The 15,509-nt window shown below is 41.7% G+C and overlaps 2 pseudogenes; both read left to right on the forward strand.

The window, feature by feature from the left end:
• Window positions 1–8,396: 8,396 nt before the first annotated feature.
• On the forward strand, window positions 8,397–9,697 carry LOC120292921 (annotated as a pseudogene).
• Window positions 9,698–12,040: 2,343 nt separating this feature from the next.
• Window positions 12,041–15,241, forward strand: LOC104442460 (annotated as a pseudogene).
• Window positions 15,242–15,509: the final 268 nt, after the last annotated feature.

Genomic DNA, 15,509 nt, shown 5'->3' on the forward strand with positions numbered 1-15,509 from the left:
AAGGTGCTACGACTATGCTCTATTCAGCAAAACTTTTTCAACCATCGGGATATGAAACCGAAATCCAGCTTGGCCTTTCAAGGTTGTCCCTGCGCGGTAGCTCCAGGATGTTATGTTCAAATCTCTATCAGGATGTGTTATGTTGTCTCTTCATGGAAGGCCATTTGCCTTTTCTTCTACTAGGTAATCCATCGCTATGCCTACTATCTTTTTCTTGTTTGCTTTAATGTACAGATTTCTATGTTGGGGTTGACTTTTAACTCTCCAACTCTCGCCTTTATGTGCTTGTCAGGGTCCGATTTATCCAATTTTGGGAGGTTGCTCTCTCACCTCCTCCCTTTTTGGGTTTATAGATTGGTACTCTCATCACCAGCTCCAACATCGCAATGCCAAAGACATAGACATTTGCCGTGGACGAAGTCTCGTTCAAATGCGAAACAAGCGAAAGAAATTCTTTGCCAGAACAAGAAAATGATCATACAACTAGAATTTAATGGTTTGGGTAATTGATAAAATAACCTATGTAGAGCTAGTCAATTATTGTCGAATAATTGAAATTCAGCTACAAGTGCGTGTAGGGTTGATTGATTATTTTAAGGTCTCTCTAACCCTTTTCTTTCGTTTCTCTCTCTTCATTCATATAGGGTATAGGGCTGTTAAATGGGTGGATCGGATCAAAAATGGTTTAACCTAAATCAATCCATTTGATTCATTTCGATCCATTTATATGAATTTAAATTCAGCGATCCATACTTGACTTGTTCCCTTTCTAATTTATATCCAACCCTACCCACATTATTAAAATACATAAATATTTTAAGACAAGAACTTTTATGCTATACGTATAGTATGTAAAAGGTAAGATTTTTAGTAGTTTTATAAGGTTCCAAATAAGTTTGTGACTTTTTCTTTATTGCAAAGTTTTCGAGTTTTACAATGAAGTATCTAATATTTTTTTTTTAAATCAATCGTTAATAAGTATTGATATGTATAATCATATATTAATTTTCATGATTTTTTAAAGCATGATGGATCATAATATTTTTAGCTCATTCTAATTTATTTACTTGAGTGCACACTTAGAATTAGCTTAGCAAACTTAATCATATAATAATAATAATAATAATAATAATAATAATAATAATAATAATAATAATAATAATAATAATAATAATAATAATAATAAAAGAAGAAGAAGAAAACATCTTGTCCGATTAGAACAAAAGGCAATGAGAAAAACCTCAGGCCAAATTGCCGAGAAAAGTAAGGCAAACAAGAAAAGTTTGTGGAAACTCCCTCTCTTAATTTCGATGTCCTTCTTTGCCCTATTGATGTCTAGCTTTGAATGCAAGGAAAATGATGGTAAGAGACCACTAATCTTATCGGACAAGACCACCAATCTTATCCATAATGCTTCATATATCAGTTCAAGGAGATGCTTTGTCGTCAATTTGGTCGGAGGCAAAATGACAAAATAAATGTCAACCTTTATGAGTGATTTTAATTTATCCAAATATTTAATCTTATCGTAACAATGCCTAACTTTTTAAATTTGTCTCAAATTATCCAAAATCCTTTAGCTTTGTGCTTGAGAGGGAATATTCTGTTAGATTAATCATCGAATTTGAATTTTGTCCCAACTTGTTTTTGTTTTTGGTGCGATTTTTTCTCAATCCTTTTTCTTTTCTAATTTTTATCTTTGAAATCAAGGTTATCGCTGTCAATTTTATTTATATAATATTATGAATCAGTTTGGTTTATAAACAATGAAAACTAGGTTTTCCTAAAGAAATTATGGCCTTAATAGAAATCTTGTAAATACATAATGCTAAAAAAGTAAAAAGGGTAGTTAATCTTATAGTTTATGGAAGGAAGATAAAATTTAATATGTGTTCTAAAGATTTAACTTTGACAACTTAAAATGGTAGGGATAAAATTGAGAAATGGAGGAAAAGGTGTAGATTTTTTTTTTTTTTTGGTCAGAAGTAATATATATTGAGCTTTGAGCCAAACATTTACACAAGATCCGGTGCCACAAAACTTGCACTCATGAAGACAATAAGTCTAATCGAGTGGAAGGGAGCCGGATGCAAAAGAACTCCGCAAGAGCGGCCAAAGCGAATAACAGCCTAAACAATAGGCACACGAGGAAAGAGGAGGCCACGCATGGCCAAAAGGAACCCAATCTCGGCAAAACAACCAAAACAAAGGACATACAACAAAGAAATAAAACAATCACAAAACACCAAGGAGGGGTCACCGCCTTAGATGAACAACAGCCAAACCAATCAAGGTGAACATGGCCCCAGCCGAAGGAAAAAGGCGGAAGGCCTTCATACAACAAGCGCCCAAGAAGACAACGGCCGCGACCCAACCACAAGCTGTCTCTGAACCACTCCAAAGAACACTAAGGATGCACCGAATGAGGAGAGAAGATGTAAGGATCCATCCCCCAGTTATGCTGGAGTCTTCGGTTTCTTGGATTATCCTCAACGTTTCTGAAAGTTAAGGCCTTATCCTTACCACTTTGATGAGATGATTTTTAACCGCCGCAATTGCGACCGTGTGATTTCTGAAAAGTATATTGTTCCCGTACCTCTAAATAAGGTGGCAAAGAGCACCAAAAGAAAAGAGGCCAATGGAGCGATAAAAGTCCTTACCGGAGAGGAATTTCATTGCCCACTGAAAGTTTTCAGACCATGTCTTGTTACGCTAAGGGAGATTGCATTTAGCCGCCCAAAAGAAAGCCATGCTAGCAGTGATGCGACACTCGAAGTAGAGATGATCAATGGAATCCGGCGTCAGCCTACAAAAAACACAAACCTCTATCCCAATTCTGCCATGCGATATAAGTAAGGCTTGGGTAGGAAGACGGTTCTTTATAATGAGCCAGAGATTGAATTGATATCTCGGGGGTAATAACCTTATTCCAGATAAAGGATGCCCAATTAACCCTATCCTTCCTTTTTCTGATAATATGCCAAGACGAGGTGACTGAGAAGAGACTAGAAGTGCCGTCGCTCCAAGTAAAGCAATCCGGTGCCTTGGAGAGGAGAGGGAGGGGATAATCCCAAGATTCAATTATTGTCTTGAAATTCTGTCCTGCCAGTGAGAAAATGTCAGCCACCGTGGCAAATCTGGATAAACTAGAATTTAATATCATTTGATTTGAGCAAATAAGATGTAAAGGACCTCTCTGGTGCTAGTGATCAAACCAAATGAAGACTGACTGGCCATCTCCAATTCTCCATCAGAAGTAGAGACGAAACTCGAATCTTAGGTGAATGATTCTCTTCCAAGCCCAAGAGCAATAGGTCGGCGTCCCAACCACCCAAAAACTCTTCCGTTTCAGGAAGGTTGAGTGGATCCACTTGCACCATAAGGACTCCTTGTCTATAAACATGATCCAAATGTGCTTGAGCATTGCTGCCTTGTTGAATTCTTGCAATCTGCGAATTCCAAGTCCTCCTTCCTCCTTTGGAAGGCACACGTCTTCCCAGGATACTTTAGCGCCATCCTTTCCAAGGCCAAGGCCCTTCCAAAGGAATTGTCTAAGAATCAGCTCAATGTGATCCAGAACTGCGATAGGAATGGTGAAAACACTTGCCCAATAAGCTTGGATGGCATGAATGACCGACCTTATTAGCTGAACTCTGCCAGCAACGGATAGAAAGCACTGAGTCTAGGATTGGACCCTGGCAATTATACGATCAACTAAGGACACACAGTCCACCTTGCCGAGCCTTGAGGATATAATAGGAACTCCCAAATAATGCACCGGCAGCTTTCCTTCAATGAAACCAATGGCATCCTTGATCTCATTCCGTAACTCCTCCAAGCCACTTGCAAGAAATATCTCACTCTTGCTATTGTTTGGCTTCAATCCGCTCCATGTCGAGAAAGTATGTAGACCATCTTTTAGAAGAGAGATGGAACCCATATTCGCTCAACAAAAGAGAAAGACATCATCCGCGAAGAAAAGATGAGATAATCTTGTAGCCTTACATCTCCAGAAGAATTTGAACCCAGGTTGCGCCGCACACGCACTAAGGATGCGTGAGAAGACTTCCATAACCAAAGTAAAAAGGTAAGGGGACATGGGATTCCCTTGGCGAAGGCCATGTCCACTAAGGAAGAAGCCATGGAGTTCCCCATTCAAGGAAATCGAAAACTTGGGAGTGCGTACACATACCATAATGAGTTTAATAAGATGGTATGGGAATCGAAATGCACGCATGGCCATTTCAAGAAAGTCCTAGTCAACCGTGTCATAGGCCTTTTGAAAATCAGCATTAATATGACATTTAGGAGAATACGGCTGAAGATGGAAACCAACAAATAATTCTTGTGCAAGAAGAATATTATCCTGAATGCGACGGCCCTTAACAAATGCATTTTTAGAAGGGCTCATAGTGTCATGAAGAACTGTGGCGACACGATTAGCTAAGACCTTGGTGATACATTTATAAATCGTATTACGGCAGGCAATATGTCTATAATCATTGACCGAGGTTTCATTAGGCACTTTAGGGATCAGCACAAGGATGGTGTTGTTAATCTCCCTTAGAAGTTTCCCTGTGACAAAGAAGTCCTTAACTGCTTCAATAACCAAATGCCCTACTAGCTCCTAATTGCTCTTGAAAAATTCCACACCAAACCCATTTGGCCCAGGAGCCTTCCTATGAGCTAGGGAGAAGAAGGTATCACGAATTTCTCTGTCTGAAAAATGACGGGAGAGGACACTAATTTGCTCCTCATTGAGAGGGCATCGAATAACTTGCTGCAAGTCTAGCAATGCAGGGCTGGAAGGAAGGGATTGTGCAGCGAAAAACTCCTAAAAGTGAGACGAAAGTGTCCTGCACTAGACTTTGTCCGGTAATCAAATTACCATTCCTATCAAGAATCAAAAGAATCATGTTCCTCAACTGTCTTGTAGTGACGAAATGATGAAAATACTTAGTATTCCTATCAGCATTCTCGAGCCATCTGATCCTGGATTTTTGTTTAAAGAATGACTCATCTTGACTCCTTAGCTCCACAAAAGTTTTCCGATGATTTTTTTTTCTAACTCTGCCAAGAGATCGTTAGTTGGGTCCTGCTGAAGGTCAAGCCAGGCTAACCTAAAAGCATTCTTGAACTTAGCAAACCTCTCAGATAAGTTGGAGAAAAAAATCTCTATTTAGATGCTTCAGTAGGCTTTTTAGGGCCTTCAATCTGCTAACCAGTTTGTACATAGGGACCCCTTTTGACGGGGCATCCCGCACTTGCACCACAATGTCCTGAAAGGACGGGTGCTCAATCTAGAAATCAAAGAATTTGAAATGCTTCTTCCGAAAAACTGGTTGTGCCACTTTAACTACCATAGGAGAATGGTTAGAAATTCCGGAAGTCAAAAACGTCGCTTCTGAATAAGAGAACTGAAAGCTCTAATTGGCATTCACAAACACCCGATCAATTTTCCTTGCCTTGCGGTTAGCTCCAAAAGACGTGGACCAAGTAAACCAAAATCGAACATATCTCAAATCTTCTAGTTTCGCCCGAGTCAAACACTGATTGAAATCATCAAAACAGGACGGCCAGGCGCTAGAGCCTCCTATCCTATCAGACGGGTCTCTGATGGCATTGAAGTCTCTAGCAACCATCCAGGCCAAATCCTAGACACAAGAACTCATCATGACCAGGTCCGCCCACAAAGGCCTGGATCGCTTGTTCGTTGGAAGTGCAGCAACATAAACCAGATGTAAAAAGCTCCACTCTACCATGGATCGCTTGTTCGTTGGAAGAGATTAATTCAAAGTTAACCATAGTAGGGTCCCAACCAACCCAAATCCCGCCCTTAGGAAAATAATCATAATTGGCCATCCACTTCCACCCAGCCAAAAGCCCAGCAGACATGGATCGAAAGAGATGCTCCATCACTTTAGTTTCCAATAAGTCGACCATACATAGGCCGTTAGAATGAGCGAGTTTCCTAATCTCGGCTCTCCTCAAAGGGTCCATAAGACCTTTAATATTCCAATATATATATATACCAAACAAACTAGGCTAACGAAAGGAAAATGAAGGCAAAGGAGCCTACCTTTTCTTTGGAGGCTTCTAATGAGGATTTGCCGGCCCTCTAGTCTTCACCTCAAGTCCCAAGTCGGGAGTTAAAGCAAGCAATCTCTCTTGAATGGTCACTACCTTCGTCTAGACAACCCTCGGGGGTGGGCTTGACACACTAGGGGAGACAATGTCGTCTTCATTCGAGCATTCAAAGGTGGCTGCAACCTCCGACTCCACATCGAGGTCATGGGAAGAAGTGCCTTGATCTGGTCGGGAATCATCAATAAGGGAAAGAACCACCTTTTGAGGTACACTAGAACCCCTTTGTGTCTTCTGAGGAGGCTCGAATTGCACCTCTTTTTCCAAAACAGAGGCCTTCACCGTCAGGTAGCTCCTTCATCACTAGGGTTGCTCAAGCGGGAGGAAGCTCCTTCTTGAGAGGTCACTTTCTTCTTTTTTTTGCCCTTCGCTTGTTTCGAAGGCTGCTCTAGAACAACTTGTGATTCTGCAACCTATGGTTTTGCACCTACTAGCAAGAATTGGAGCTATAGCCACCCGATTAGAAACTAGGGCCACAACCGGGGCCTGGCGAGCAGAGTCGTTCAAGTCCTACTGTGGGACCGTAGCTTCAGCAATTGGGGTGGGGGCCTTCACCGGATGTGCTGGATCAGGTATGGTGGGAGCTTGACGCGAAGGGGCAGGAACGGGCTTGGGGTACTGCCTCTAGTCACGATGGAGCAAGAGCGGGTGGAGCTTGCTTCGTGGCTCTCTTCTGATCTGAAGGGTTGTGCGCTCGCGATGGGAGCTTTGCAATTGTGACTGAATGTTCCACAGTCCAAGCATTCAGCTAGCAGCCATTCGTAATCAATGGTTATGGAGCGAGATACCCCATTCAAGACCACTTTAGTGGTTCTACATCTTGGCGATTTCAACGCAAATTCTAGCAAACGAGACCATTTTTGCTTGGTCCGTTCATTAGTCCACATATAGTGGCTTTCCCATCACGCTTGCGATTGCACTCATTGTCGGAACCGTCCAATAATCAAACGGTAAATTCCTCAAATGAATCCAGATTAGGACGGAGAATTGGTTCTCCCTCTTGAGGTCCAAGAGTGGTTGCCATTGACGGAGGATGAGAGGCACCCTAGCAACCGTGATTGGTCCATCCTCTAAGATCCTTCTCCGAAACACAGGGTCCGGAATGTGGAGGAAAATGAAACCTTGATCATTGGCAAGAACTTCTACAAGCTTAGAACCCTAAGCATGTTTCAATGATTGCTCGATGAGCCTAAATGGAAGCTTCCTCCTCCCTACAAAGTATTCTACTAAGCATTCATGCTATTTCGGGTCCACCGCATCAAGAACTTCATCAGCCAATTTAACCACAACTTTGCCGTCTATAAATGTGGGGGGAATGTAGGACAATTCGTACCATTTTGCTACAAGACAAGCTATAGTCGCCCAACAATGAGTCGGGTTCTCCTGCTGACACGTTGGATGATGCACAGGGAGTTGCGGACGCCTAGATGTAGACCGCTTTCGGCTCCTTCCTCTTGATCCGTGGGGACGAGCAGAGGGCCCTTGCTGGACTTGCTACTTGTTCCTCTGTTCAGCATGGCCGAACGTAGAACCCTTGGCCAAACCTGGATGCTCTGAAGGTAAACCAATACCAGAGGAAGGGGTTGGATGCCCCTTTGAGTGTGAGCCGCAGAACGGGCTTCATGAGTGCTGTTTCCAGCCTCAACAACAGTTGAGGACATTTCACAAACACATGGTCTGCACCCTGATCACAGCCAATGAAAGCACCATCGAAAGAAAGAGACTTACCCAGACTAGCTTCAACAACACACCTTGGGCGAATAGGAGACTAATTTGAAGATGCGAACCACCTGGGAGGACACCGCTTGGAGGGTCGATATCCAAAGCCTATACGACCTTCTCCTCCAAAGAAAAGGCCGAACCACTAGAGGGAACCAAAAAGGTGTAGATTTTTATTGCAATTTGGCCAGTGGGTGTGACGAGAGAGAATAGTCCAAAATCTCTCCATGGGTAATGTATACAAATTGCACCCATGATAGCCGAATGGCGAGGAAAATTCTTCCTTGTGAAAGTATTTTCCTTTGAACTTTCCTCACAATAGTTAGGTAGGTATGTATGTGTATGTATGTATGTATGTATGTATGTATGTATGTATGTATGTATGTATGTGCGCATTGTCCTATTCAATTCTATCCCAACTAAAAATTCAGACAACCAAATGTAAATTTATAATTTATAGAAGGGGGATAAATTTACTATGAACTCATAAGGATTAACTTTGATAACCTAAAAAGGTAGGATAAAATTGAGAAATGGAGGAAAAGGTGTGGATTTTTATTGTAATTTGGCCAGTGGGTGGACCATCAAATGATGACAAGAGAGAGAACTTCAAAATATCTCCACAGGCAATTTATACAAATTGCACCGATGATGGCCAAATGGCAAATAAAATTCTTTCTCACGAAGTATTTTCCTTTGAACTTTCTTCGCATTAGTTAGGCTCTCATCCATTATGGACCCGGAACGTCCATCACAAACCACCAAAAAGGAAGTTTTATAGAAAGAACACGGGACATCCTCAGACTCATTGTATGATACCTTCATCCAGTGAATCACCCACCGCACTCAACCGTCCGACCACATCTCCGACATCGTCTACTCTCAAGCTAACTTCTCTTTCGCCAATGTCTTTGTGTCCTACATCCGTAACGGCCACTTCAACTTGTTGTCAACGCCGAAGTCGCTCGTCATTGTGATGCTCACACGGGAGTCCCATGTGCAGGCTACCGTCATGTGCTCCAAGGACCTCGGCATGCACCTGAAGATCTATAGCAGCGGCCACGATTTCGAGGGCATATCGTACGTCTCTGATGATGCCTTCTTCATCCTTGACATGTTCAACCTCCGGTCAATCGACATGGACATCAAGGAGGAGACCGCATGGGTCTAGGCTGGTGCAACTCTAGGAGAGTTATACTACCGGATTTCAGAGAAGAGCAAGTTGCATGGCTTCCCTGCTGGTGTTTGTGCCATAGTTGGTGTCGGAGGCCACTTGAGCGGCGGTGGGTACGACAACATGCTGCGGAAGTATGGCCTGTCGGTCAACAACACCCTTGACACTAAGATGGTGGACGTCCAGGGGCGGATTCTTGATAGAAAGGCCATGGGAGAGGATTTGTTCTGAGCCATCACTGGGGGAGGTGGGGCAAGCTTTGGCGTCATTCTAGCTTATTAGATTAAGCTAGTTCCAGTCCTGGAGAAGGTTATAGTCTTTTGGGTGGAAAAGACACTTGATCAGAACGCGACTGATCTCGTGTACAAATGGAAATTCATGGCTCCGACCACTAACCACGGCCTACTCATGAGGCTTGTATTGCAACCAGTCACTTCCAAGACCCAAAAGGGACACAAAACATTGAGGGCCTCCGTGGTTGCATTGTTCCTAGGAAATTCAGATTAGCTCCTGGCACTCACTGAGGAGGAGTTACTCGAAATGGGATTAAAGAAGGGGAATTGCACTGAGATGAGTTGGATCGAATCAGTTCCTTGGTGGGACGGCTTCGATGAAGGCACCATCCCGGCCCTAGAATTGTTCCCGGAAACAAAGAATTAACTTTTTACTTCTCGATTCTGTTCCAAATCTACTTAGGAACAAAAATAGAAATTTGTTCTTGGGAACAAAAACTTTACCAAACGAATTTCTGATCCAAATCTACTCTTAGGAATAAAAGAATAGAAATTGTTATTATTTGACAAGTTACCAAACAAAGCCTTAAAATGGGTTTTAGACCCATATATAACTCATCTAAACATAAATGGGTCATAAATTGGTCACTTAAATCTTGAAAGGTATCTGTTCAAAAAAAATCTTGAAAGGTATACTTAAATAAGTTTATATATTGAAAGCCTAAAATAAATAGGTCTAAAAGATTGGACTTAGAACCCATTTCCAACCCAAGGCTCACACACTCTCTTTCCTTGTTTAGCCTTATAAATTTTTTTTTTTTATAAAAACTGAAATTATAATTACTTTTTATATTTTCTTTTTGTTTTCTTTTTTTCCTTTCATTTCTTTTCTTTCTTCTTGCATCTTCCTCGGCTGGTGGTCGGCATGGCAATTGCTAGCGATTGGCTAGGCGAGAGACGAGCTCATCACCCTCAGGTAAGCTCAAGGTTGCTAACTGCGGCAAGGTCGAGCTTGCCTAGCTTGGCTCGCTAGAATCGGCGAGCTCTAGCTCCCTCTAGCCAATTGTCACTGTTGCCATGGCGAGCAACAACCAAAGAAGAAAACAAGAAGAAAGAAAAAAGAAAAACAAAAACAAAAAAGTCCTATTTTTTAAAAGAAAAGAAAAAGAAAAAGAATTTAAATTTAAATTTTTAAAAAATAAAAAATATTAAAAGGAGTGCATGGAGAAGAATTTAATCAGATTTTTCATAACAAAAACAGTGGAAAATATTTTCTAATTTATTTTCAAATTTCAGGCAAAAACCAGAAAATATTGTAATTTTCTTGAATAAAAGGAGGCTTTTAAATATATATATATATATATATATATATATATATATTTCCCACTAAATTTGTATTGCATGAGAGTGCTTTAGCAATACCATTTAAAAAAATCATAAAAAAAAAAAGCTTTCTTACTTTAGTTATGATAAATGAGTTTTAAACGGGATAAATGGGTCAATCTGGTTGAATCATTTATGACGAGATCCAAACCTGACTTGACTTGTTTAATAGATCTACTCGTAGGATCTCACCTCGAGCGTGAATTTATTTTTTCCTAAAAAGGGTTTCAACTCGTCAACTGCATCACGGCGAGGGTTCAGTTTTGGACTCATCGCTTCCTTTCTCTAGCTGGGCGATTGCAACTCATCAGGTCAGTTCTTCAAGCTATTCAAGCTTATTGAGAGAGTGTTTTTCTTCTACATGTATTTGTTCTAGATCAGATTAAGAAAATCCTCATATAATTCTTTTGGAAAGGCCTGGAGCTAGGTAGAGGGGGTGCCAAGGTTGCTTGGGAGGATGTATGCCTTCCAAAGAATGAAGGAGGGCTTGGTATCAAGAGGCTTAAAGATTGCAACAAGGCTGCCGTGTTGAAACATATATGGCTCTTATTCTCAGATAAAGAAGCTCTGTGATGCAAGTGGGTTCATTCCACGTTTTTAAAGGACATAAACTTTTGGGTTTCTAGGAAGCCAACCCGTTGTTCCCGAGCACTGGAAGAAGCTTCTAAGTCTCGAAGCGAATTTCGAAATGCCTTCTTTTGGAGGATTGGGGATGGTCGCTCGGTATCCCTTTGGTTTGACAACTCGCACCCTAGGGGACTGCTGAATTTAATCTTCTTAGACTTACTTATCTACAGCTCAAGATTATCTAGACAGGCCTCAGTTGCAGATCTTTTCTCTTATGCTGGCTAGGCTCTCAAAACAATCCTTGAGTCGTGGGATTAACCTCTTCCAAAAGCGGATTGTTGTTGCTGGCGAGAGAACCCGTCGAGCTTGTTCACGGTAGAAAATGCTTGGGAAACCATCAGGAGCAAGCGGAACATCTTTTTTTGGCATGATTTCATATGGGATAACGCAATCACGCCAAGGTTTTAGCTTAACCTTTGGCTTATGGCTAAGCACATATTGCCCACACAATCTCTGTTATTGGCTCATGGTAGAATAGAGAGGGGATTCTACACGTTCTGCAATGGATTGCTTGATTCCATAAATAATTTGTTTTTTGATTGCTCTATCACGGCCGGTGTTGCTTTCTTTTGGGTGGCGAGATGCAATCTACCTTGGCGGAACAGTCTTGGGAGAGAATCTCCGGTGGGCCACCTCTTTCTTGAAGGGTAAGGACTTCTCTAAATGCATTGCTCGTTTTTCCCTTAGGGCTCTTTGTCACATTATTTGGAAACATAGGAATAGCATCCTATTCAGAGAACAATCCCTTACCGTCCCAGCTATGAAGAACCATCTTCTTAAGGTGGTTAGGGATAGAGCTAGCACATTCAGAAACGTTGAGGATAGCTTCGTAAACAGAAGATTGTAAAGAAGTTGGGGGCATCGATCCCATTATCTTCTTAGGAGACTCGTAATCGACCCTGGTTTCAATCGGCGCTTCAAGTAAATGCTAGTGCTCTAGAGCCGACGTCTCTCCTCCTGCACCAAGGTGTTTGTTTCTTTGCCGGTTGTTCATGCCGTGCCTTTCTAGGTTGTTGTTTGCCTTCTTTTGGGCATTGCCTTGTGTCTTACATCATGGCATCCTTCCACTCATTATGTTTATTCATCTTGAGTGTAAGTTTTTGGTGCCGTGTTTTTTTGTACTTTTGACCTTTTCTCTTTATATTATTACCTTTTACCAAAAAAAAAAAAAAAAAAACAACAACAACACCGGACTTTTCATGGTCAATTGGGTAGAGGCAAATGATAAAAATAAGTCTCAGCCTTTTTTGAGTGATTTTAATTTTTTTTTTATTCCTGTCATAACAATGCCCAACCTTTCAAATTTGTGTCAAATTATCCCAAATCCGTTAGAAACATTCCAGAGAGGGAATATCCCTTTAGATTTGTCCTTTGCCCCAACTTCTTTTTGTTTTTTGTATGATTTTTTTCTCACTCCTTTTTTAATCTTTTATCTTTTATCTTTCAAATGGGAGATTACTACCATCAATTTTGATTATATAATATTTTGAATTAGTTTGGTATATGAAAAATAAAATCTAGGTTTTAAAAAAGAAATATGGTCTTAATAGGACCTTGTAAATACATAAAGCTAAAAAAAAGGAAAAGGAGGCAAAGGGTAGCTAATCTTATATTTTATATAAGGGAGATAAATTTAATATAAACTCAAAAGAATTAATTTTGATAAAGGTAGGGATAAAATTGAAGAAGGGAAGGAAAGGTGTGGATTTTTACTGCAGGTCAGTGGGTGGACCATCACATGATGTCAAGAGAGAACACTTAAAGATCTCTCAATAGGCAATTTATACAAATTGCATTGTTGATGGCTAAATGGCAAATAAAATTCTTCCTAAATAAGCATTTTCCTTTGAGCTTTCCTCGCAAAAGGTAGGCTACCCAAAAGCAAATATATATGCGTGTTTATGTCCATCACAAAAAAAGAATTAGCTAATTTCTGTTACCAATGTAATCGTTCCTACATTGAACCAACCAATAAGAAATACAAAGGAGACTGTCCTCCCAGATCGGAAAAAGGAAAATCAAAACCTTATAAATCGTATATCTCAACATGATAGCTCAAATAAAGACCAAAAAGAAAAATTAACAAAGACAGTAAGTGCTCAATTGTGTTATACACTTGCATTACTTGCTTTTAGACATGCGATATTAATTTTCTGTAGGAAAATTTGGCCATTATATTCTTCTCTAATTTTAGTACAAACTTGTTCACCTGTTAAGTAAGGTAGTTCTACTGAGGATTTTTCTTTCAAAAATAGTTTATGACAGTCTGGTTTAACTGATCGGGTAATATATATACAGACCCTCCATCGCAAACCACACAAAAAAGGAAGTTTTACAGAAAGAACGCAGGGATGAAGCCATTATCCTCTCTTTCTGCTACGACACCTTCCTCCAATGCCTCACCCACCGCATTCAACCGTCCGATCAGATCTCCGACATCATCTACTCGCAGGCCAACTCCTCTTTCGCCAGCGTCCTCGTGTCCTACATCCGTAACTGCCGCTTCAATTCGTCCTCGACGCCAAAGCCGCTCATCATCGTGACGCCCACGCGGGAGTCCCACGTGCAGGCCGCCGTCCTGTGCTCCAAGGACCTTGGCGTGCACCTGAAGATCCGCAGTGGCGGACACGATTACGAGGATATATCGTACGTCTCCGACGATGCGTTCTTCATCCTCGACATGTTCAACCTTCGGTCAATCGACGTGGACATCCAGAAAGAGACCGCGTGGGTCCAGGCTGGCGCGACTATGGGAGAGTTGTACTACCGGATTTGGGAGAAGAGCAAGGTCCACGGCTTCCCTGCAGGTGTTTGTCGCACGGTTGGCGTCGGAGGCCACTTGAGCGGCGCCGGGTATGGCAACATGCTGCGGAAGTGTGGCCTGTCGGTCGACAACGTCCTTGACGCGAGGATGGTGGATGTCCAAGGGCGGATTCTCGATAGAAAAGCCATGGGAGAGGATTTGTTCTGGGCGATCATCGGGGGAGGGGGGCGAGCTTCGGAGTCATTCTGGCTTATCAGATTAAGCTAGTTCCAGTCCCGGAGAAGGTCACAGTCTTTCGGGTGGAAAAGACACGCGATCAGAACGTAACTGATCTCGTGTACAAATGGCAATTCGTGGCTCCGAGCACTGATCACGGCCTATTCATGAGGCTTTTATTGCAGCCCGTCACTTCCAAGACACAAAAGAGACAGAAAACGTTGAGGGCCTCCGTGGTTACATTGTTCCTAGGAAATTCAGATCAGCTCTTGGCAATTACTGACAAGGAGTTACCCGAAATGGGGTTAAAGAAGGAGAATTGCACGGAGTTGAGTTGGATCGAGTCAGTTCTCTGGTGGGACGGCTCCGACGAAGGCACCATCCCGGCCCTGGAGACATTGCTGAGCCGAGACTATCCCACCAACTTCCTCAAGAGGAAATCAGACTACGTCCAAACTCCGATCTCAATAGCTAATCTCGATCAGCTCTGGGAGAAGATGATCGAACTGGGGAAAGTGGGGCTCGTGTTCAATCCGTACGGGGGACGGATGAGCGAGATCCCGGCTTCCGCAACCCCATTCCCGCACTGGGCTGGGAATCTGTTCAAGATTCAGTACTCCATCAATTGGAGCGAGGATGACCCGGAACTGGAGAAGAATTACTTGGCGCAAATCAGGAGTCTGTACAATTGCACTACTCCATTTGTGTCGAAGAACCCAAGGAGTGCGTACTTGAACTACAGAGACCTGGACATTGGGACTAGCACCAGTGGCAAGAGCATCTACGAAGAAGGGCAGGTCTATGGGGTCAAGTACTTCAATGACAATTTTGAGAGGTTGGTCAAAGTGAAAACTGCGGTTGATCCCAACAACTTCTTCAGGAACGAGCAGAGCATCCCTCCTCTGCCAAAATGAAGAGGCCATCTTTTTCTTTTCTTATCGATTTATTTAGTTACGCGTTCTCGATGAATAGTGATTGCTCCAATAAGAGAGCGTGCCATATAAATTCCGCTATCTTTTTTTGTACCATGATTAGAGATGTCAAAACACATTTTGAACCCATTTATAATGAGATGGGTCATATATGTGTTAGTTAAGTTTTTATAAATAAGTTGTCAATGGGTTTGGGTTATATGTAAGTCTAATGATATATGGATTGTAAATAGGTTGTAAATGGTTTGTTTTTAAACCCATTCACAACCCATTTAAGTTCTAAATGTTATTAGTTGAGTCAACCTATTAACATATAT

Source organism: Eucalyptus grandis, chromosome 4 (assembly GCF_016545825.1).
Source record: "Eucalyptus grandis isolate ANBG69807.140 chromosome 4, ASM1654582v1, whole genome shotgun sequence".
NCBI lineage: Eukaryota > Viridiplantae > Streptophyta > Magnoliopsida > Myrtales > Myrtaceae > Eucalyptus > Eucalyptus grandis.